Genomic DNA, 22,218 nt, shown 5'->3' with positions numbered 1-22,218 from the left:
TACTGAGAATTATAAGATGGAGAGGAGTAAGCACTATATTCGTGGCTCCGGATTGGCCAAGAAGGACTTGGTAACCGGAACTTCAAGAGATGCTCACGGAGGATCCGTGGCCTCTACCTCTAAGAAGGGACCTGCTCCAGCAAGGACCCTGTCTGTTCCAAGACTTACCGCGGCTGCGTTTGATGGCATGGCGGTTGAACGCCGGATCCTGAAGGAGAAAGGCATTCCGGATGAAGTCATCCCTATCCTGATCAAAGCCAGGAAGGATGTAACCGCAAAACATTATCACCGCATTTGGCGAAAATATGTTGCGTGGTGCGAGGCCAGTAAGGCCCGACGGAGGAATTTCAACTGGGTCGATTCCTACATTTTCTGCAAACAGGAGTGTCTATGGGCCTGAAATTGGGGTCCATTAAGGTTCAAAATTTCGGCCCTGTCAATTTTCTTCCAAAAAGAACTAGCTTCAGTCCCTGAAGTTCAGACGTTTGTAAAAGGGGTACTGTATATACAGCCTCCTTTTGTGCCTCCAGTGGCACCTTGGGATCTCAATGTAGTTTTTGGGTTCCAAAAGTCACATTGGTTTGAACCACTTAAATCTGTGGAGTTAAAATATCTCACATGGAAAGTGGTCATGCTGTTGGCCCTGGCCTGGGCCAGGCGCGTGTCAGAATTGGCGGCGTTATCCTGTAAAAGCCCTTATCTGATTTTCCATTCGGACAGGGCGGAATTGAGGACTCGTCCTCAGTTTCTCCCTAAGGTGGTTTTCAGCGTTTCACCTGAACCAACCTATTGTGGTGCCTGCGGCTACTAGGGACTTGGAGGACTCCAAGTTGCTAGACGTTGTCAGGGCCCTGAAAATATAGGTTTCCAGGACGGCTGGAGTCAGAAAATCTGACTCGCTGTTTATCCTGTATGCACCCAACAAGCTGGGTGCTCCTGCTTCTAAGCAGACTATTGCTCGTTGGATTTGTAGTACAATTCAGCTTGCACATTCTGTGGCAGGTCTGCCACAGCCAAAAATCTGTAAATGCCCACTCCACAAGGAAGGTGGGCTCATCTTGGGCGGCTGCCCGAGGGGTCTCTGCTTTACAACTTTGCCGAGCAGCTACTTGGTCAGGAGCAAATACGTTTGTAAAATTCTACAAGTTTGATACCCTGGCTGAGGAGGACCTGGAGTTCTCTCATTTGGTGCTGCAGAGTCATCCGCACTCTCCCGCCCGTTTGGGAGCTTTGGTATAATCCCCATGGTCCTTACGGAGTCCCCAGCATCCACTAGGACGTCAGAGAAAATAAGAATTTACTTACCGATAATTCTATTTCTCGTAGTCCGTAGTGGATGCTGGGCGCCCATCCCAAGTGCGGATTGTCTGCAATACTGGTACATAGTTATTGTTACCAAAAATCGGGTTATTGCTGTAGTGAGCCATATTTTCTAGAGGCTCCTCTGTTATCATGCTGTTAACTGGGTTTAGATCACAAGTTATACGGTGTGATTGGTGTGGCTGGTATGAGTCTTACCCGGGATTCAAAATCCTTCCTTATTGTGTACGCTCGTCCGGGCACAGTATCCTAACTGAGGCTTGGAGGAGGGTCATAGGGGGAGGAGCCAGTGCACACCAGGTAGTCCTAAAGCTTTACTTTTGTGCCCAGTCTCCTGCGGAGCCGCTATCCCCCATGGTCCTTACGGAGTCCCCAGCATCCACTACGGACTACGAGAAATAGAATTATCGGTAAGTAAATTCTTATTTTTTTATAATTATTTTTAAGGTAGCTTGTAGAAACATCTATCTGGGATTACCAGCATTCCAAAGAGGAACCACTAATAAATCTACCAGGAGCCAGTATAAGAGATTCAATTATTCCTATACCTAAGGTTGTGATCCTCCACATATAAATCTACCAATGGCTAATAAGCCTGCTTTTTATATTCGTTACCCCTGATGAAGTCGATAAGACAAAATGCGTTGGGTTGTCAGTCAGAAGTTTCCTGGTTTGTGAAGATACTCCTTCTCGAGCTCGCACCTTGTAAAAGGTGAGGGAGTATCCAGAGTTAATACTATACAGCAAACATACTGGTTGTATTTTCTGACATTATTATTCTTTTTTTTAAAACACACCTTTGTGAACATTACATGATGAACTTTGTGTAAAAATTCCATTTGTTCAAATGTATGTTATTAAAATAATTTTTTACTAATTGGCCTTGGGACTCTTGTTTGGGTGACTATTTGGTGAGGGGTGTCTGTTACAGGTCCCCAGATACAAACTCTCTCCAGCATATATTTCACACCTACGAAAATAACACTGGAAGAACCATTGTAAATACGGTTTTATTTAGCGCACTTGGGAAATTGTTCTTTATCTTGTATGTTTATTGAGGTCTTTCAACAAGGACCTCTCCCGCTGTGCTGCTCCCAGCTTGGCGCAAGATAAGGATACTGTTGTGATATATATTATATATATATATATATATATATATATATATATATATATGCAAAAGACAAATGAGGGGCGCGGAGTATAAGTGTAATGTTTGAACAGTTACTTTAATTGTAGCACATAGATACATACATATCAGTTTAGATAAAACGGCTCAGTCAGTCCCCCTCGGTGTCTCCGGATCACATCCGATAAGGAGACCTCCCGCCGGCACTTCACCGCTCACCGCTCTCCGGTTAATGCGACGAAGACCTTGATGGTTGAAACGCGTTGGCGTGATAACGACTGAATGGACGTGCTGACGTCCTGCATGCTGTCCTGATTTTAAACGCATTAACCGGAGAGCGGTGAAGTGCCGGCGGGAGGTCTCCTTATCGGATGTGATCCGGAGACACCGAGGGGGACTGACTGAGCCGTTTTATCTAAACTGATATGTATGTATCTATGTGCTACAATTAAAGTAACTGTTCAAACATTACACTTATACTCCGCGCCCCTCATTTGTCTTTTGCATGTAAACCATTGAGCCCGTGGTACGGCTCACATCTTGAGGAGGCTGCAGAGGATTTGCTGTGTCCAAAGGCGATTTCTTCAGGAGCATCTAATTTACTTTGATATAGACTTGGATTTGGTGGATCAGCGCATATACTTTTTATATATATATATATATATATATATATAGTCCAGAAATAGATCCGGCACTCAAGTGGTCAAAAGAACAATGACCTGTGTGCCATTGCAAAATTCACACATCAACTGAAGTTCAGAATAATCCACATTCAGAACAGGCAAGGCACTCCAGGGTTTTTTCAATGAGATAATTTTTATGTAAGCATGAAACTCAGTACATCACTGAGTACTGAGTTTCATGCTTACATAAAAATTATCTCATTGAAAAAACCCTGGAGTGCCTTGCCTGTTCTGAATGTGGATTATTCTGAACTTCAGTTGATATATATATATATATATATATATATATATATATAATAGTAGGTAGAGGTGGCACTCACATGGACTTTCAGTCAATAAGAATAACTGTAGCCATCATCAGAGTACAACTAGTGCATGTTATTACGGGATGTAGTTATGTTACCGGTGGTCAGTAGACACAGTCACAATACCTCCAACCACATCCCGACCCCTGAAAATCCTGACAGACGGCATACCGACTACAAGGGACTATTCCCACTCGTGGGTGTCCACGACACCCATAGAGCAGGAATAGAACCCGTGGCAAGCATAGCTCACCACCGAGCCTGCAGCACCCCCCGGCCGGCATCCGGCGATGGGATGCTGACCGCCAGGATCCCAGCCGCCAGTAATGCAGCCCCAACCTGTTATTACACTTACCTAAATAGACCCCCTCACCAGTGAACAGAGACACCATCAGCACGGCAACACCCGTAGCATTCCGGCATGCTGATGTCATCAGCTGAGGCCCCGTGCCAACACAGCTGTCTGCCATGGCAGCCATAGAAACAGTGTAAACAAAGAAAAGGAGGAAAAGCATGGAAACAGTAGCAAGCAAGGTTACAGCATATAACAATATGTCAAAAAGCAGCATGTTACAATTTGTAACAGATCTAAAATAAGTACCAGGCATTGTTTTACACAACATGTGATGCCAAATAATAGTACAACCTGGATAATAACAATGTCCACAGCGCTTATACTGTCTTAAACATATTTACAAAGAACAGAGTGGATAGCAGAGCCAGCATACAAATATAGGGAAGCAGTTACCTTCCCAACGGATGGCATCCTGGCAGTCGTTATACCAATGCCAGCATCCCAAAAGATGATGCAATCCCGATGTCTACATACCGACACTGCACGGGATACCAGCGTCACAATACCGTCAGCCAGCTCCCCGATCGTTCTGACAGCGGGACGTGCTGCCGTCCTGCTGTGTGGGGGGGATGGGTTTGGAGGAGCAGACTAGATAGCTAAACCAGTATACAAATATGCAACTCTTAGCCATAGGATTCCGGCTTGGATGTAACAGGCACCGCTATTGTATGTACTTTCTCTTTCACCATCAGAATTTCTTTTTTCATTCACTGGGTACCTTTATCATTATTGTTCAGCATGGTGACGCAGGAAGTCACTGGATTTGCCAGAGCCAGATTGCCAGTGGGTGAGACCCATTATTTTTCGGATACAGATGCTGAGAAAATTTAATTTCATCAGAACTTAAAGACCACAGGAGGGGACAAACCAGCAGGACAACTTTATGCACAACAAATGCGCCTTTAGAGATGGGAGGTGGACTTCTTATTGCATAGGGTATGCCACTCCGATTATTACTGGGACAAGAAGATTCCCCGAGGCTTCAGGATCATCAACACCCCAACTATAGGGAGATATAATCCTTATTTATGTAGAAAATGGGCAGCTATCCTCAATAAAGCATCATTTGACCTTATATTGCTGGTTATTGAGGAGTCTGTCAAGGATCTAAATAAGAATAAGGATAACATTAAAAGCTTTGAGAACCTACAGTTGGAATCTTTGATGAACAAAATGGAAGAGGATTGGATTACAAAATTGAGGGATCAAGTAGAGAAATTTAAATGTGACAAGGTGGCACATGTGGACTAAGATTACGTGGAGAATAAGGTTTATGAATGGGCATACCACCCTTCAGGCAAGTGACAAACTGGTAGGGACCGCCAACACTTCCGATCACGCGGGCAAGAAGCACTTTGATACCTCAAGTGCTGGGTCCTCATCTGCAAGTGATTTTGAATTTGCTGCAATGGGAAAATAAACACAGAAAATCCCATTTGGGTTCAGTAGCCAGTCACAGAGGGAATCCCAAGGAGATATCATACCCATAGAGGCCAACAGTGGCAAAGGATCCTCTAGAGGGGAACAGAAAAAGAAAATAACTTTCAATCTATCTTCCAGAATTGTAACACCTCTTGAGGAATCTGTTCTGGACCGTTAGCTCTCCATTGTGCCTACCAAACACCATAATACCTTTTCGAGTTAGGTGGAACTTTATAAATTCAGTTGCTCTCTCAGACTCAGAGTTTTTTTAAAGACGTAAATCCAAGGGGGAATGCACAATCAATACTGGTGCACCCAGTCTCCTTTTTTGACTCTGCTTTGCAGAATCAATTCATTAAAAGTTATGATAGTCTTATGGATATGTGTATCCATGACAAAAGCATTGAGGGACCAGGCATTCATCTGATTCTCTCCAGAGAGGAGTTTGCAGTATTTAAAAATGTATCTAAGTATGACGATATTGTGATCCGCCCTGCGGATAAGGGGGCGCGATCATCATTCAGGATCTTGGGGATTACAAATCTGATATTTATCGCCAGTTGAGTGATACGACATTGTATAAGAAGTTGCCTGGGGATCCCACGGCGGACTTCAAGACGGAGATTGACAGAATCATACAAGCTGCAGTAATAGATAATGGGGCATATATATTAAGCCTGGTGAAGTGATAAAGAAGTGATAAGTGGAAGGTGATAATGTACCAGCCAATCATTACAGGTTTGAAAGATGACAGTTAGGAGCTGATTGGCTGGTGCGTTATTGAGGTCATTTTGATGTTTGGAGAACAAAGTTTCTGTGTCATAGCTGCAGATTTTAACAACCAGCACCCAGAAAGACCTCCAATTTCACATAACACTGTCAGGAGCCTTATTTCCAAATTCCGAGAAACTGGTACTGTGGCTGACAAGTCACGGAGTAGTCGTCCAAAAAGTGCTACTGACGAGACAACATCAACAATGGTTTTGGCATCCTGAGTGAAGAGACCACAATGCAGCACACAACATTCATTCTCCAGACATCAAAATGACCTCAATTCTCTCCTCTTTTGTCAAAGCCATCTTCAGTTACCTGCAACAAAAAAATAGGATTTTAATTACCTACCGGTAAATCCTTTTCTCGTAGTTCGTAGAGGATGCTGGGGTCCAATTTAGTACCATGGAGTATAGATGGCTCCACAGGAGCCTTAGGCACTTCAAGACTTTTTAACAGTGTGAACTGGCTCCTCCCTCTATTCTCCGCCTCCAGACCTCAGTATAGGAACTGTCCCTCGAGGAGACGGACAACTTTGAGAGAAGGATTTAATATTAAACTAGTGGTGAGATTCATACCAGCTCACACCACTCAAGCATACCTCACAGCATGGCATACAACAGACAACATGTCAAGAAGCATGAATAACATAACAGCAACAGCTGTATAACAATGTAACACAGTGGTTTCCAAACTTTTTTGAATCACGGCGACCTAGAGTATCAGAATTTGTATCATGGCACCCCCTAGGCCAAAAGTTTCTTATTGGGAAATGTATAAAAATTATGAAATTAAGTAAATTATGTTTATATGTCATACTTAGGTTCAGTTGTGTGGTGAGGGACAAGATTTGCTTCTGTTTGTACACTTTTTATGACTGGCAGCCACAAGTAATATTTTTGCCTATTACATGGGTAATAAATATTTTGAATTGGTCCTGGACCACCAACTCGAGGCACCCCTGCAGGATGCCATGGCACAGAGTTTGGGAACCACTGATTTAACACATGAGAACCTGAGTAATAAGAAAAAAGATGATGCAGGAAAAAGAAGCACTGGGGGCGGGCGCCCAGCATCCTCTACGGACTATGAGGAAAGGATTTACCGGTAGGTAATTAAAATCCTATTTTCTCTTATGTCTAAGAGCAGTGGTTCTCAAACTCGGTCCTCAGGACCCCACACAGTGCATGTTTTGCAGGTAACCCAGCAGGTGCACAGGTGTATTAATTACTCACTGACACATTTTAAAAGGTCCACAGGTGGAGCTAATTATTTCACTTGTGATTCTGTGAGGAGACCTGCAAAACATGCACTGTGTGGAGTCCTGAGGACCGAGTTTGAGAACCTGTGTCCTAGAGGATGCTGGGGTCCAATTTAGTACCATGGGGATGTAACAAAGCTCCCAGTATGAGCGGGAAGGTGCTAATGTTCCTGCAGCACTGACTGACTAAATAGAAGGTCGTCAGCAGCCAAGGTGTCAAACCTGTAAAACTTAGCAAACGTGTTTGCACCCGACCAAGTAGCTGTTCGGCAAATTTGCAAGGCCGAGACCCCCCGGGCAGCTGCCCTGGAAGAACCCACTTTCCGTGTAGAGTGGGCCTTTACCGAAGTCGGTATCAGCAATCCTGCTGTGGAATGAGCATGCTGAATTTTACCTCTATTCCGGCGTGCAATAATCTGCTTAGAAGCAGGACACCAAATTTTGTTGGGGTCATAAAGGACAAACAGAGCCTCTGTTTTCCTAATCCGAGCCGTTCTTGTAACATAAGTCCTCAAAGCCCTAACAACATCTAAGGACTTGGACACGGCTAAGGTGTCAGAAGCCACTGGCACCACAACAGGTTGGTTAATATGGAAAGAAGACACAACCTTTGGAAGAAATTGCTGACGTGTTCTTAGTACAGCTCTATCTTCATGAAAAATTAAGTAAGGGCACTTGTGAGACAAAGCCCCTAATTCAGACACGCGTCTGCCTGATGCCAAGGCCAGCAGCATGACCACTTTCCAAGTGAGAAACTTCAACTCCACCTCCTGCAGAGGCTCAAACCAGTCCAACTTAAGGAACTGCAACACGACATTAAGGTCCCATGGTGCTGCTGGGGGCACAAATGGTGGTTGGATGCTCAGAACTCCTTTCACAAACATCTGAACCGCAGGAAGGGAAGCCAACTGTTTCTGAAAGAAAATGGACAAAGCCGAAATTTGGACCTTGATAGATCCTAATCTTAAACCCGCATCCACACCAGCCTGAAGAAATAGGAGAAGACGACCTAATTGAAACTCCCAGGAGACTTCTTGGATTCACACCAAGAAACATATTTCCTCCAAATACAATGGTAATGTCTAGACGTTACCCCTTTTCTGGCCTGAATAAGTGTGGGAATTACTTCATTTGGAATACCCTTACAGGCTAGGATCAGGCATTAAACAGACATGCCGTCAATCGAAGCCGTAGTAAGTCTGGATAAACTAGCGGCCTTGCTGAAGGAGGTCCTCTTGAAGAGGAAAAAAATCGAGAATCTTCTATCAGTAACTCCTGAAGATCTGAATACCAAGCCCTCCTTGGCCAATCTGGGGTGATGAGTATCGCCCGCACCCTTGTTCTTCTTATAATCTTGAGAGTTTTGGGTATTAGTGGAAGTGGAGGGAAGACATACGCTGACTGGAACACTCACTGGGTCACCAGTGCATCCACTGCTATTACTTGTAGGTCTCTCGACCTGGAACAATACTTCTGAAGTTTTTTGTTGAGACGAGATGCCATTATGTCTACTTGAGGAACGCCCCAATGACTTGATATATCTGCAAATACTTCTGGGTGGAGGCCCCACTCTCCTGGATGGAGATCGTGTCTGCTGAGGAAGTCCACTTCCCTGTTGTCCACTTCCGGAATGAAGACCGCCGACAGAGCTGTTGCATGTCTTTCTGTCCAGAGGAGTATTCTGGATACCTCTGCCATGGCCACCCTGCTTTTCGTTCCTCCCTTATCGTTTATGTAAGTCACTGCTGTTACATTGTCTGACTGGATCTGTATGGGACGATCTTGAAAAAGATGTGCCGCTTGTTGAAGGCAGTAGTAGATCGCTCTCAACTCCAGAATGTTTATGTGAAGAAGAGTTTCTTGACTTGACCATCTACCTTGGAAGTTTTCCCCTTGCGTGACTGCTCCCCAACCTCGGAGACTTGCATCCGTGGTCACCAGGATCCAGGCATGAATCCCGAACCTGCATCCCTTCAGAAGGTGAGAACTTTGTAGCCACTACAGGAGTGAAATTCTTGTCTTTGCCGACAGGATTATTGTCCGATGCATGTGAAGATGCGATCCAGACCACTTGTCCAGCAGGTCCCACTGGAAAACCCTGGCATGGAATTGGCCATATTGTAGCGCCTCGTAAGCTGCTACCATCTTGCCCATCAGGCGGATGCACTGATGGATTGACACGCGTGCTGGTTTCAAAAGTAGTTTGACCAGTCTCTGGATTTCCAGAGCCTTTTCCATAGGTAGGAATACCTGCTGTACCTCGGTGTCCAGTATCATTCCCAGGGATAACAAACTCATTGTCGGTTCCAATTGTGATTTTGGAAGGTTGATGATCCAACCGTGCTGCTGAAGCACCATCATGGATAGTGCAATGTTCTGCATTAATGTTTCCCTGGATCTCGCTTTTATGAGGAGATCGTCCAGGTAAGGAATAATGGCCCTCATTCCGAGTTGATCGGTCGCAAGGCGAATTTAGCAGAGTTACACACGCTAAGCCGCCGCCTACTGGGAGTGTATCTTAGCATCTTAAAATTGCGACCGATGTATTCGCAATATTGCGATTACAAACTACTTAGCAGTTTCTGAGTAACTTCAACCTTACTCTGCCTGTGCGATCAGTTCAGTGCTTGTCGTTCCTGGTTTGACGTCACAAACACACCCAGCGTTCGCCCAGACACTCCCCCGTTTCTCCGGCCACTCCTGCGTTTTTTCCGGAAACGGTAGCGTTTTCATCCACACGCCCATAAAATGCTGTGTTTCCGCCCAGTAACACCCATTTCCTGTCAATCACACTACGATCGCCGGAGCGATGAAAAAGCCGTGAGTAAAAATCCTTTCAACATAGCAAAATTACTTGGCGCAGTCGCAGTGCGAACATTGCGCATGCGTACTAAGCGGATTTTCACTGCGATGCGATGAAAAAGAACGAGCGAACGACTCGGAATGAGGGCCTATATTGACTCCCTTCTTGCGAAGGAGAACCATCATCTCCGCCATCACCTTGGTGAATATTCTCGGAGCCGTGGAGAGCCCAAAAGGCAACGTCTGAAACTGGTAGTGGCAGTCCTGCACCGCAAACCTCAGGTATGCTTGATGCGGAGGGTAGATGGGAACATGCAAAAAAGCGTCTTTTATGCCCACTGACACCAGAAATTCCTTTTCTTCCAAGCTGGAGATTTCCGCCCTTAGGGACTCCATCTTGAATTTGAACCTTTTCAAATATAGACTCAGAGACTTCAGGTTTAGAATCGGTCTGACCGAGCCAGCCGGTTTCAGTACTACAAAGAGGCTTGAATAAAAACCTTTTTCCTGTTGTAGCGCAGGAACTAAGGAAATTACTTTGTCTTGACATAATTTTTGTATTGCGTTCAGCACTTTTGTTCTGTCCTGAACAGAAACTGGTAAGGCTGATTTGAAAAATCGGCATGGGGGAAGGTCTTGAAATTCCAACTTGTAACCCTGGGATACTATCTGTAATACCCAAGGATCCAGATCTGTGCAATCCCAGACCTAGCTGAAAAACAGTAGACATGCCCCCACCCGATCGTACTCCCGCATGGGAGCCCCAGCGTCATGCTGTGGTTTTAGCAGAAGTAGCTGTAGACTTCTGTTCCTGCGAGCCTGATGGTGTTATAGGTTTCCTACCTCTTCCCCGCCCTCTTCCTGAGAAGAAGGGGGTACCTTTAGCGTTTTTGTACTTGATGGGCCGAAAGGACTGCATCGTATGAGAATGATATCCTTTCCTAGGCGGAGCAGCTGTGGAACGCAAAAATGCAGACTTGCCTGATAGTAGTGGAAATCATGGCATCCAGCTTATCACCAAAGAGGGGCACCCCATTGTACAGAAGTGCCTCAATATTCCTCTTTGATTCCGCATCAGCATTCCAATGGCGAATCCAGAGTGCCCTGCAGCCTGAAATTGTCATAGAGGAGGCTCTTGAACCCAGCAAGCCAATATCCTTCATAGCTTCAACAAAGTAACCTGCAGCATCTTTGATATGGCCGAGAATTAGGACTATTTCATCCTTGTCAACTGTGTCTATAGTAACTAGCAAGTTGTCTGACCATTTTTCCACAGCATTACCCACCCACGCACAAGCAATGGTGGGCCTGAGCAACGTACTATTAGCGGTATATATGGACTTTAATGTTACTCTAAGTTACGGTCAGCAGGATCTTTTAACGAAGATGACCCTGGGGCAGGCAAAATTACATTCTTAGACAGCCTAGAAACTGAAGTGTCTACCATTGGGGGTGACTCCCATTTGTGCCTGTCTTCCTCAGGGAAAGGATATGCTACACATATTCTTTTGGGAATAGTAAATTTCTTTTCCGGGTTAAACCAGGACTCTTTAAAGAATGCATTCAAGTCCTTTGCCTGAGGAAAAGTCCCCACCTGCTTTTTATTTAATTTAAAATAATCTTTAACCTCAGATGCAGATGTAGTATCAGTAAACTCTAATACCTCTTTTATAGCGACAATCATACATTGAATGCTTTTGGCTAATTTGGAGTCTACCCCTCTCAAATCCCCAGAGTTCACTCCGTGTCGGAATCTGTGTCTGTGTCCCCTTGTATTATCTGGGCCAGAGACCTTTTCTGGGAACTGGATGGGACCCGAGCAGATTACATAGATCAGCAAACAGTGCATCCTCTACCGACTGTCTCCAATATATAGTCTGTTGTTCAGACTCTGAGAATTTCTTTGCAAGCATGGATATATTACACTACAACTTTCTCACCCAATTAGGCTCCTTCTGTGAGGGAAGGCCCACCACATTACCCTCCTGTGCATCTAAAATGGGTTCCTCCAGGGAAGAACCCTCCCCGATGTCAGACATGTTACACACGTGTACACACACCCACAGACACACACCCCGAACACACAGGGGAGCTATCGGGGACAGACTACACTAAAGCCTGTCAGAGGAACGCAGAGGGATTTGCCAGTCCACACACTGCGCCTATATAAAATTGTATATTAACAATACACAATAACAGCGCTATTCCAATGTAAGGTCCGCAGACGTAAAATAATAAACACTCCCTTCCCCTTCTAAAACACCCTGATACTTTGATCAGCGTGGTCTGAGGAGAAACAGGATTCAGGAGTCTCACACTGGCGTTTCTGTAGGAGAAAAATGGCACCCAGTGAGTGTCTGGCAAGTCTGAGGAGAAGTCCCGCCCCTTGTAATGGCGCGATTCTGCCTCAGTGAACTGTAATATTTATACTGGCCGGGGTACATTGGAAATGTATAATTTGGCCAGTGAGAGTAAGGTTTTATAACATGCCGCTCAGAGCGCGCCCTTCCCCCCCTCGCGCTCTACACCCAGGTGCTGAGAGATATGGCGTGCAGCGTCCCGCCGCTGCGCTGATACCTTAATGCCGCCAACGATGACCGGAGGACCCTCTCTCTCTGCAGGACTCCGGTAATATACTCACCAGCCCTCTTTCTTCTGGCTCTGTTAGGGGGTGGCGGCAGTGCTGTGGGAGTGAATGCTGGCCAGGCTTGAGCTGTGTTCAGTACCCTTCAGGAGCTAATGGTGTCCTGTCAGTGGAAGCAGAACCATTAACTAATGGAGAAGTTGGTTCCTACTTCCCCCCCTAAGTCCCACGAAGCAGGGAGGCTGTTGCCAGCAGCTTCCCTGTAAAATAAAAAACCTAACAAAGTATTTTTCCAGCAAAGCTCTGTAGAGCTCCACTAGTGTGCATCCAGTCTCCTGGGCACATTTTCTAAACTGAGGTCTGGAGGAGAGGCATAGAGGGCGGAGTCAGTTCACACTATTAAAAAGTCTTAAAGTGCCGAAGGCTCCTGCAAAACCATCTATACCCCCTGGTACTAAAATGGACGCCAGCATCCTCTAGGACGTAAGAGAAAATAAGATTTTACTCACCGGTAAATCTATTTCTCGTAGTCCGTAGTGGGTGCTGGGAATTCCGAAAGGACCATGGGGAACAGCGGCTCCGCAGGAGACTGGGCACAACTAAAAGAAAGCTTTTAGACTACTTGGTGTGCACTGGCTCCTCCCACTATGACCCTCCTCCAAGCCTCAGTTAGGATACTGTGCCCGGAAGAGCTGACACAATAGGGAAGGATTTTGAATCCCGGGTAAGACTCATACCAGCCACACCAATCACACCGTATAACTCGTGATACTATACCCAGTTAACAGTATGAAAACACTGAGCCTCTCAACAGATGGCTCAACAATAACCCTTTAGTTAACAATAACTATGTACAAGTATTGCAGACAATCCGCACTCGGGATGGGTGCCCAGCATCCACTACGGACTACGAGAAATAGATTTACCGGTGAGTAAAATCTTATTTTCTCTAACGTCCTAGTGGATGCTGGGAACTCCGAAAGGACCATGGGGATTATACCAAAGCTCCCAAACGGGCGGGAGAGTGCGGATGACTCTGCAGCACCGAATGAGAGAACTCAAGGTCCTCCTCAGCCAGGGTATCAAATTTATAGAATTTAGCAAACGTGTTTGCCCCTGACCAAGTAACAGCTCGGCAAAGTTGTAAAGCCGAGACCCCTCGGGCAGCTGCCCAAGATGAGCCCACTTTCCTAGTGGAGTGGGCTTTTACTGATTTAGGATGCGGCAGTCCTGCCACAGAATGCGCCAGCTGAATTGTACTACAAATCCAGAGAGCAATAGTCTGCTTAGAAGCAGGAGCACCCAGTTTGTTGGGTGCATACAGGATAAACAGCGAGTCAGTTTTCCTGACTCCAGCCGTCCTGGAAACATAAATTTTCAAGGCCCTGACTACGTCCAGTAGCTTGGAATCCTCCAAGTCCCTAGTAGCCGCAGGCACTACAATAGGTTGGTTCAAGTGAAAAGCTGATACCACCTTAGGGAGAATCTGGGGACGAGTCTTCAATTCTGCCCTATCCATATGGAAAATCAGATAGGGGCTTTCACAAGACAAAGCCGCCAATTCTGATACTTGCCTGGCCGAAGCCAAGGCCAATAACATGACCACTTTCCACGTGAGATATTTCAGATCCACGGTTTTAAGTGGCTCGAACCAATGTGATTTTAGAAAACTCAACACCACGTTGAGATCCCAAGGTGCCACTGGAGGCACAAAAGGGGGCTGAATATGCAGCACTCCCTTTACAAATGTCTGAACTTCAGGCAGTGAAGCCAGTTCTTTCTGGAAAAAAATCGACAGAGCCGAAATCTGGACCTTAATGGAACCCAATTTTAGGCCCATAGACACTCCTGACTGTAGGAAGTGCAGAAATCGACCAAGTTGAAATTCCTCTGTTGGGGCCTTCCTGGCCTCACACCACGCAACATATTTTCGCCAAATACGGTGATAATGGTTTGCGGTTACTTCTTTCCTGGCTTTTATCAGCGTAGGAATGACTTCCTCCGGAATGCCCTTTTCCTTTAGGATCCGGTGTTCAACCGCCATGCCGTCAAACGCAGCCGCGGTAAGTCTTGGAACAGACAGGGTCCCTGCTGCAGCAGATCCTGTCTGAGCGGTAGAGGCCATGGGTCCTCTGATACCATCTCTTGAAGTTCTGGATACCAAGCTCTTCTTGGCCAATCCGGAACCACGAGTATCGTTCTTACTCCTCATCTTATTATTATTCTCAGTACCTTTGGTATGAGAGGCAGAGGAGGGAACACATAAACCGATTGGTACACCCACGGTGTTACTAGAGCGTCCACAGCTATCGCCTGAGGGTCCCTTGACCTGGCGCAATATCTCTCTAGTTTTTTGTTTAGGCGGGATGCCATCATGTCCACCTGTGGCCTTTCCCAACGGTTTAACATTAGTTGGAAGACTTCTGGATGAAGTCCCCATTCTCCCGGGTGTAGGTCGTGTCTGCTGAGGAAGTCTGCTTCCCAGTTGTCCACTCCCGGAATGAACACTGCTGACAGTGCTAAGATGTGATTTTCCGCCCATCGGAGAATCCTTGTGGCTTCTGCCATCGCCATCCTGCTTCTTGTGCCGCCCTGTCGGTTAACATGGGCGACTGCCGTGATGTTGTCTGACTGGATCAGAACCGGCTGGTTTTGAAGCAGGTGCTTTGCCTGACTTAGGGCATTGTAAATGGCCCTTAGTTCCAGAATGTTTATATGCAGGGACGACTCCTGACTTGACCAAAGTCCTTGGAAATTTCTTCCCTGTGTGACTGCCCCCCAGCCTCGAAGGCTGGCATCCGTGGTCACCAGGACCCAGTCCTGTATACCGAATCTGCGGCACTGTAGAAGATGAGACGTCTGCAGCCACCACAACAGAGATAACCCTATCTCCAAGGACCAGGGTATCAGCCGATGCATCTGAAGATGCGATCCGGACCACTTGTCCAACAGGTCCCACTGAAATGTTCTTGCATGGAACCTACCGAATGGGATTGCTTCGTAGGAAGCTACCATTTTTCCCAGGACTCGTGTGCAGTGATGCACCGATACCTGTTTTGGTTTCAGGAGGTCTCTGACTAGAGATGACAGCTCCTCGGCCTTCTCCCTCGGGAGAAACACTTTTTTCTGTTCTGTGTCCAGAACCATCCCCAGGAACAGTAGGCGTGTGGTAGGAACCAGCTGTGACTTTGGAATGTTAAGAATCCATCCGTGCTGTTGTAGCACTTCCCGAGATAGTGCTACCCCGACCAACAACTGCTCCTTGGACCTCGCCTTTATCAGGAGATCGTCCAAGTATGGGATAATTAAAACTCCCTTTCTTCGAAGGAGTATCATCATTTCTGCCATTACCTTGGTAAACACCCTCGGTGCCGTGGAGAGTCCAAACGGCAGCGTCTGGAATTGGTAATGGCAATCCTGTACCACAAATCTGAGGTACTCCTGGTGAGGATGGTAAATGGGGACATGCAGGTAAGCATCCTTGATGTCCAGAGATACCATGTAATCCCCCTCGTCCAGGCTTGCAATAACCGCCCTGAGCGATTCCATCTTGAACTTGAATCTTTTTATGTATGTGTTCAAGGATTTAAAATTTAAAATGGGTCTCACCGAACCGTCTGGTTTCGGTACCACAAACAGTGTGGAATAGTAACCCCGTCCTTGTTGAAGTAGGGGCACCTTGATTATCACCTGCTGGGAATACAGTTTGTGAATTGCCGCTAGCACAGCCTCCCTGTCTGAGGGAGTAATCGGAAAGGCAGATTTTAGGAAACGGCGGGGGGGAGACGCCTCGAATTCCAGCTTGTACCCCTGAGATACTATTTGAAGGTTCCAGGGATCCACCTGTGAGCGGGCCCACTGATCGCTGAAATTTTTGAGGCGGCCCCCCACCGTACCTGGCTCCGCCTGTGGAGCCCCACCGTCATGCGGTGGACTTGGAAGAAGCGGGGGAGGACTTTTGTTCCTGGGAACCTGCTGTTTGTTGCAGCCTTTTTCCCCTACCTCTGCCTCTGGACAGAAAGGACCCGCCTTTTCCTCGCCTGTTTTTCTGGGTCCGAAAGGACTGTACTTGATAAAACGGCGCTTTCTTAGGCTGTGAGGGAACATGGGGTAAAAATGCTGACTTCCCAGCTGTTGCTGTGGAAACTAGGTCTGAGAGACCATCCCCGAATAACTCCTCACCCTTATAAGGCAAAACCTCCATGTGCCTTTTCGAATCTGCATCCACTGTCCACTGCCGAGTCCATAAGCCTCTCCTAGCAGAAATGGACAATGCACTTATTTTAGATGCCAGCCGGCAGATCTCCCTCTGTGCATCTCTCATGTACAAGACTGAGTCTTTTATATGCTCTATGGTTAGCAGAATAGTGTCCCTGTCTAGGGTGTCAATATTTTCTGACAGGGAATCTGACCACGCAGCTGCAGCGCTGCACATCCATGCCGAAGCAATAGCTGGTCTAAGTATAATGCCTGAGTGTGTATATACAGACTTCAGGATCGCCTCTTGCTTTCTATCAGCAGGCTCTTTCAGGACGGCCGTATCCGGAGACGGTAGTGCCACCTTTTTTGACAAACGTGTGAGCGCTTTATCCACCCTAGGGCGTGTTTCACAACGTGACCTATCCTCTGGCGGGAAAGGGAACGCCATTAGTAACTTTTTAGAAATTACCAATTTTTTATCGGGGAGAGCCCACGCTTCTTCACACACTTCATTTAATTCCTCAGATGGGGGAAAAACTATTGGTAGTTTTTTCTCCCCAAACATAATACCCTTTTTTGTGGTACCTGGGTTTATATCAGAAATGTGTAATACCTCTTTCACTGCCTCAATCATGCAACGAATGGCCCTAGTGGACATTAAATTAGACTCATCGTCGTCGACACTGGTATCAGTATCCGTGTCGACATCTGGGTCTGCCATCTGAGGTAGCGGGCGTTTTAGAGCCCCTGATGGCCTTTGAGACGCCTGGGCAGGCACAAACTGATAAGCCGGCTGTCCCGCAGTTGGCATGTCATCAAATTTTTTTATGTAATGAGTCGACACTTGCACGTAATTCCTTCCATAAGTCCATCCACTCAGGTGTCTGCCCCGCAGGGGGTGACATCACATTTATAGGCATCTGCTCTGCCTCCACATAAGCCTCCTCATCAAACATGTCGACACAGTCGTACCGACACACCGCACACACACAGGGAATGCTCTAACAGAGGACAGGACCCCACAAAAGCCCTTTGGGGAGACAGAGAGTATGCCAGCACACACCAGAGCGCTAAAATAATGCAGGGACTAACTGAATTATGACCCTTTATAGCTGCTTATTGTATTAAACTGTGCCTAAATTTAGTGCCCCCCCTCTCTTTTTTACCCTTTCTGTAGTGTAAACTGCAGGGGAGAGTCAGGGAGCTTCCTTCCAGCGGAACTGTGAGGGAAAAATGGCGCCAGTGTGCTGAGGGAGATAGCTCCGACCCTTTTTTGGCTGACTTTTCTCCCGCTTTTATATGGATTCTGGCAGGGGTATTAATCACATATATAGCCTCTGGGGCTATATATTGAGGTATTTTTGCCAGCCAAGGTGTTTTTATTGCTGCTCAGGGCGCCCCCTCCCCCCCCCCCCCCAGCACCCTGCACCCTCAGTGACCGGAGTGTGAAGTGTGTATGAGGAGCAATGGCGCACAGCTGCAGTGCTGTGCGCTACCTTGGTGAAGACAGAAGTCTTCATGCCGCCGATTTTCTGGACCTCTTCTTGCTTCTGGCTCTGTAAGGGGGACGGCGGCGCGGCTCCGGGACGAACACCAAGGACGGGTCCTGCGGTCGATCCCTCTGGAGCTAATGGTGTCTAGTAGCCTAAGAAGCCCAAGCTAGCTGCAAGCAGGCAGGTTCGCTTCTTCTCCCCTTAGTCCCTCGTTGCAGTGAGCCTGTTGCCAGCAGGTCTCACTGTAAAATAAAAAACCTAAAATATACTTTCTTTCTAGGAGCTCAGGAGAGCCCCTAGTGTGCATCCAGCTCGGCCGGGCACAAAAATCTAACTGAGGCTTGGAGGAGGGTCATAGTGGGAGGAGCCAGTGCACACCAGGTAGTCTAAAAGCTTTCTTTTAGTTGTGCCCAATCTCCTGCGGAGCCGCTGTTCCCCATGGTCCTTTCGGAGTTCCCAGCATCCACTAGGACGTTAGAGAAATAAATAAATATATATATATATATATATATAAACCTGACGATAGTGCTTGCGAGCACTGAAACGTTGTTGAAATTCATCTGGTTTCCAGAGTCTTTATTACAGAAAGCTGAGTGCCGCACGTTGGTAAATATATTATTGTACATGCAGTACATGTGAAGGCACCAGCACAGCAGTATTTTAAATCGAGGAGTGCCGGACCTATGCTGATATATATTTATATATATATATATATATATATTCCACCAAAGATCTGGTACTCAAGAAGGATCAAACAGCTTGATCCAATACCTGAATCGCTCAAAATGCAGAGGAAACTGAATAACCAGAATGGCACTCAGGATTCAGTAACTAAAGGGGTAAAATATAGGCCCCTGAAACATTGACTAACTTCATGGAGTGGTTATGAGTTTCTAAATCCTGAGTGCCATTCTGCATATTCAGTTTCATATCTCCTTATTGTACCCCCACCTGTAAGTTTATTACATATGTACTGTATAAATGCAAACCCCCACCCCCTCGGCTGTAAGATCTGTACTGTCTGTGGTCCTGCAGAAACCCCCATGGGTTAGTTACCTTATGTTGTTTACTTGTTTTCCCTTGTCATTGGCAGAGGTCCCCTTACAGGCGGCTTCACCTGATTAGACCTGCAGCTGCGATCAGCGCAGTGTAAAAGGAGGATGTCTCGTACAGATGTCCTTCAGTTTTTTGCTTAATGAATTAAGTGGCGCCCTCCAGGGGCAGGCACCCTTAGGCAGTAGCCTAAAGCTGCCTAATGGTAGAGCTGCCCCTGCTAACACCCTTGTACACTTCACTTTACTCACTAGTGTAAATCTATGGGGTGGTTTGGTAGGGCTAACTTGGGGGTGTCCCACACCCTAGACTTGAACCCTTAGAATGTTACCTATCTAATCACTCTTTCAGTGTTCACTTCTCTGATTCTACCTCCTCTTCTCTACCTCTATCAGTTGGAGTACCGCAAGGCTCAGTCTTGGGTCCTCTGCTGTTCTCAATCTATACCTCATCTCTTGGTAAACTAATCAGCTCCTTCGGATTTCAGTATCATCTGTACGCTGATTATAGACAAATCTACCTATCCTCCCCAGACTTATCACCATCTGTATTGGCTCGTGTCACTGAATGCCTGAGCTGTCGTTTGTTCCACACATTCAATCTGTCTCTTAATCATGTTACATGCACCTAAAAAACAGCCAAAATACACTCTTATCTTACACAAGACACTGTAAAAACTCTAATCCATGCTCTCATCATCTCCCGCATTGATTATTGTAATAGTCTCCTTACTGGTCTTCCCAAACATAGGCTATCACCACTACAATCCATTTTAAATGCAGCTACAAGGCTAATCTTCCTTGCCAGACGTTCTTCATCTGTTGATCCGCTCAGTCAGTCCCTCCATTGGTTACCGGTATTCTACCATGTTAAATATAAAATACTTTTACTTACATACAAGGCTATTATCCAAACTGCACCATCATACATCTCCTCACTCATCTCAAAATATCTCCCTACCAGACCCCTCCGCTCTGCACAAGATCTGCGTCTCTCATCCAGATGTATTACTTGTTCCCACTCAAAATGACAGGACTTTATCCGGGCTTCACCGCCTCCGCCCCCACACACAATAAGACTCTCCTCTAGTCTTCAAACCTTTAAACATTCCCTGAAAACTCACCTCTTCAGTCAAGCCTATCAAATTCCAGAACCTCCCACGTAACCCTCAGTGCCTCCCTATCTAATTACATCCTCTCTGTACAGTACACATAACCTCACATATTTTGTCTTCCAACATTGCTGGGTGATCATATCAACCCTAAGAACCTAGCAATCTGGTGGGCCATTATGCAATAGATAGCATCTATCCTTGTGTATCAATGCCTATTTCCCTATAGATTGTAAGCTTGCAAGCAGGGCCTTCCTACCTCTATGTCTGTCTGTCTCTGTCCAGTTTTGTTCTATAACTGTTGTTCTAATTGTAAAGTGCAACAGAATATGCTCAGGTATATAAGAAACTGATAATAAATAATAACTACTTCTATTTGGTAATGTTTGAATAGTGCACATGCATAATTTTTCTTTGTGTGTGGCACTACAGGTCTCAGCAAAGTAGTACCTCTCATTACTTGTAAAAGTTAGGGTGTGCAGTCTAGGGCCCCTTCCCTATACAGACATTATAATCATGTTGGCATTTCATCAGTTCATGATGAATGTCGATGTGTCCAACAAAATAAACGACATACAAATTGTGATCTACCCATAGGGCTGTTTCACACACACAGGTTTTAACTGGACGGCAAAAAGCCGTCCGTTTTTTCCTGTGTGTTTTTTTTGCCATTGGGAGCTTTCACACAACACGGGCGCAGCTGCCGGTTTGCTGTCGGATCAATCCACTGAATAGCCCGGCTGCCGTGCTGGGGCCGTGCCGTCCTTGTAGGCAGTGTAGACTGTGTGTGAATGGGAGCTTTCACACACAACGGCTATTTCCTTCTGCTGCTGCTGCACATGCTCACAGCAGTAAGCACAGCTGAAAGCCGTTGTGTGTGAAAGGCTCTGCCAGCCGGTAAAAAAATGGACGACTTTTGTCCGTCTTTTTGCCGTCCGGACAAAACCTGTGTGTGTGAAACAGCCCATACGCAGCAAAATTGTGTATAAATTATTCATGGTAAGATAGACCAGTATAATGCAGAGGTCTCAGAGGGTAGATTCAATAAGATCAAGTATCAGCCCCTAGGCTAATTGTATTTTGTATACTGAAAATCAGGAATAAATTCAGAGAAAAAGATACCTATGTATTGGTTTACCAAAAGATCATAATAACCATATAATGAAACAAATTAGAAAATTCACCTGAAAATGCAATATGTGGGAAAACCACTACTCATCTGGATATATGTGATGACATTAATTAGGTATCTTCAATACTATAGGATTGAGTATGGGGGGGGGGGGGGGGTTCTATAAAAGGTACTCTTCAATACTGAGTCTTTTATACATCACTTTGGGAGCTATATAGAGGTGGACGCTGTTTCGATAAAAATGCAATCAGACGTATCTCGGTCATCTGAGCATACGCAGCATTTTCATTGCACATGTGGGCAGTCACAATGCAGTCGCATCCCAGAAGGGATTGACAGGTGGAAGACAAGTAGGGGCAGTGTTGTGTTTTTGGGAGGTCAGATGACGTCGCCTTCATTTCCTGCGATAGGAAATATGGTGGTGGTGCACCTGCATATGCAGTCTGACTACGTATACAGGGGTCGACCTCTATTTAGAGGTTTTTGCAATGCGATCACAATTGAATTGAGATTGCATCATTGGGCGGCACTACACATGCTGGGTGGCCTTGCCCTGTTCTGGGCTGCCCCCAGCATGCGATTTTAAAAATTGCTAACAAC

Source organism: Pseudophryne corroboree, chromosome 8, assembly GCF_028390025.1.
Source record: "Pseudophryne corroboree isolate aPseCor3 chromosome 8, aPseCor3.hap2, whole genome shotgun sequence".
Taxonomy (NCBI): domain Eukaryota; kingdom Metazoa; phylum Chordata; class Amphibia; order Anura; family Myobatrachidae; genus Pseudophryne; species Pseudophryne corroboree.
The sequence above is the reverse complement of the archived record's forward strand: the minus strand, read 5'-3'. Positions refer to the sequence as shown.